The sequence below is a fragment of the Camelus ferus genome, chromosome 1 (assembly GCF_009834535.1).
Source record: "Camelus ferus isolate YT-003-E chromosome 1, BCGSAC_Cfer_1.0, whole genome shotgun sequence".
Lineage (NCBI taxonomy): Eukaryota > Metazoa > Chordata > Mammalia > Artiodactyla > Camelidae > Camelus > Camelus ferus.
This window is the reverse complement of record NC_045696.1, coordinates 71,604,010-71,607,463: the sequence shown is the minus strand read 5'-3', so window position 1 is coordinate 71,607,463 and position 3,454 is coordinate 71,604,010. Positions and strand designations below refer to the sequence as shown.

The 3,454-nt window shown below is 39.3% G+C and overlaps 1 pseudogene across 1 annotated transcript; it reads left to right on the top strand.

The window, feature by feature from the left end:
- The first annotated feature begins 1,929 nt into the window (after window positions 1–1,929).
- On the top strand, window positions 1,930–2,431 carry LOC106730003 (annotated as a pseudogene). Its single transcript, XR_001366420.2, has one exon. The product of XR_001366420.2 is annotated as a 60S ribosomal protein L21-like (transcript).
- Window positions 2,432–3,454: the final 1,023 nt, after the last annotated feature.

Below are 3,454 nucleotides of genomic sequence, written 5' to 3'. Positions count from 1 at the left end.
GCTATGGAAGCCAGATCTTCAGCCCAAACTGGCACCTTCAAGCTTCAATACCTGCCCTGAGGGCAAATCCAGTTTTCTCCTAAAGGGAATTTCCCAATAGACACTGAATTTTTTAAATTGAAGTATAGTTTGCTGTAGGGTCTGGTGGGCCGATACATGGGTGATAAAAAGAATTTACCAGAGACAAAGGAGGGAGATAGAAAAGATGTTTATTGAGTACACTGTTATAGGCGACTGCAGGCCACAGATGAGAGGTGTCTGTGTGCTCTGAGGGTCGGTTGCTGAGGTCTTTTATAAGGAAGGGTGACCTTTTGCTGCCTGTGCTGACATGACCTCAGGCACAAAGGGGTCACAGGGTGCCTGATCAGCTTGTGCACAGTTCTCTGATTGGTTGATATTGAGGTGACTGAGGATGGAGGGGGGTCGTGAAAGGGTAGGGATTTATGACTCTGGTAGGGGGTTGTGACCAGTCCTGGTGGCTAGGCTTCTGGTCAATGTAAGGCTGATCATTGTCCAGAGTAGTTAGTTCAGCTAAGGTAGGTAGATATTAAGAAAAGAATGTTCTTTGTTATCTTTAAAGGTCAGCCACTGGATGCTTGAGGGGCCTCAGAGCAGGAATCTGCCAGATGTCTGTGGACCCCACATAGGTGATTTATAATGTTGTGTTAGTTTCAGGTGTACAACAAAGTGATTCAGTTTTTTAATATATATATATTTTAATAAATATATTATATAAAATATATTATATATATATTTATGTAACTCTATTCTCTGTCAGATTCTTTTCTGTTATAGCTTATTACAAGATATTGAATATAGTCCCCTTTGCTATACAATAGGCCCTTGTTATTTATCTATTTTATATTTAATAGTGTGCATATGTTAATCCCAAACTCCCAATTTATCCATTCTCCCCTTTCTCCCTTTAGTAACCATAAGTTTGTTTTCTATGTTTGTGAGTCTACTTCTGTTTTGTAAATAAGTTCATTTGTATCATTTTATTAGATTCCACACCTAAGTGATATCATATGATATTAGTCTTTCTCTGTCTGACTTACTTCACAAAGTATGACAGTCTCCATGTCCATCCATGTTGCTACCAATGGCATTATTTCATTCCTTTTTATGGCAGAGTAATATTCCATTGTATATATGTACCACAGCTTCTTTACCTATTCTTCTGTTGATGGACATTTAGGTTGCTTCCATGTCTTGGCTATTGTAAATAGTGCTTCTATAAACATTGGGGTGCATATATCTTTTTGAATTAGAGTTTTCTCCAGATATATGCCCAGGAGTGGGATTGCTGGATCATATGGTAACTCTATTTTTAGTTTTTTAAGGAACCTCCATACTGTCCTCTATAGTAGCTGCACCAATTGACATTCCCACCAACAGTGTAGGAGGGTTTCTTTTTCTCCACATCCACTCCAGCATTTATTATTGTAGACTTTTGGTGATGGCCATTCTGACCTGTGTGAGGTGATAGCTCATGGTAGTCTAATTTGCATTTCTCTAATAACTAGCAATGTTGAGCATCTTTTCATTGTGCCTGTTGGCCATCTGGATGTCTTCTTTGGAGAAATGTCTATTTGGATCTTCTGCTTATTTTTTTTGATTGAGTTGTTTTGTTTTGTTTTGTTTGATATTGAGCTGTATGAGCTGTTTGTATATTTTGGAAGTTAATCCTTTGTCAGTTGCATCATTTGCAAATATTTCCTCCCATTCTATAGGTTGTCTTTTTGTTTTGTTGATGATTTCCTCAGCTGTAGACACTGAATTTTGAACAATTTAGTCCCAAGTAGTCTCTCACTCCTTATCTCATTAGACTTCGTGTCCCAGTTTGCCTCTTGATCAGGCTTGCTCAAGGTATTACAGGATTCTTTTGGGGGGTGGGGCTGGAACTGCCATCTTCCAGTAATTTGATAAATGACCAACACAAAGGGAAAGAGGAGAGACACCCACTGTATGTTCTCTAAGGCTTTTAGAAAACATGGAATTGTTCTTCAGCCACATCCGTGTGAATCTACAACAAAGGTGATGTTGTAGACATTGTGTTCAAAAAGGAATTCCCCACAAATGTTCCCATAGCAAAACTGAGAGACTTTAGTGTCACCCAGCCTACTGTTGGCATTGCGGTAAACAAACAAGTTAAAGGTAAGATTCTTGCCAAGAGAACTAATGTACGTACTGAGACTATTCAGCCCTCTAAGAGCCAAGATGGCTTCCTGAAACGTGTGAAGGAAAACGATCAGAAAAAGAAGGAAGCCAAGAGAAAAGTACTTGGGTTCAACTGAAGCACCAGCCTGCTCCCCCCAGGGAAGCACACTTTGTGAGAATTAGTGGAAAGGAGCCTGGGCTGCTAGAACCCACTCCCTATGAAGTCATGGCATAATAGGTATTTAAAAAAAAAAAAAAAGACTTCTGGACTGTGAAAAAATATATATTAAGGGCTCCGGTGGCAGCCCTCAGGTTTGGAGTTCATGGAGGAACGTTAGCCCTGGGAAGAAGTCAGAGGAACAAGGCAAAACTCCAGCCCTGGAGGAACAGCAATACCAACCATGGCACTCAGAGGACTGAGGCCTGGAGATGGGCATAAGGTTAAAGCAAGGGCAGTTGTTTATAGTTCATGGAAAGGCTTTTAAAAAACAAATCAATGCCTCAGTTTCTCTATCTGTAAATTGGAGATAATAACAGTACCTACCTTGATGTGTTGTGAAGAGAGGGAAATGAGTTACTACATGTGACCCCTTTAGCACAATGCCTGGCATACAGTAAGCACTATTGCAAGCATTTTGCTATTATTATTCGACCCTTTCTGTAGAAAAGAAAGTATGTGCATTTCATTCTAAATCTGGCTTCTGGCTCCAGACCAGAAAACTCCTTCAGTACAATGGCCTTTGTTACCATCCACAGGCTGTTTATTGTCCCCACGCTATCTTGGATCCTTTCCATGTACTCAGAGCAAAGGGACCTACAGACCACCGGGGAAATAAACATTCCTGTCCCTCCACCCTGTGCATCAGAAATATTATTCTACCTATAAGTATTTATTCATCTGGGAATTTCTTCCCTGAAGTAACCCAGATTAGAGAGGTAATTTGAAAACACATTATTTCAAACATAAATATATATATATATTACATCTAGAATACGAAAATACAGTCTTTTCAAATATATATTGTATATTAGTTATAAACATATTAATATGGTATAGATGATACTATTACTGTGAAGAGCATCATTGTTGAGATGTCACTGGGAGAAGCATTCTGTGTGCTTTATCTCATCTTATTGCCCTTTATCCTGATAATTTGATAAAATAGGTTGCCTTCCACTTTTTTACAGCTAAGGAAACTGAGGCTCAAAACTGAATTTGGATGCTTTGTTCCAGGTAACACAGGCGGTACTAGGTAAGATATATAGCCTCTGATTTGCCCAATACCCTATTCTA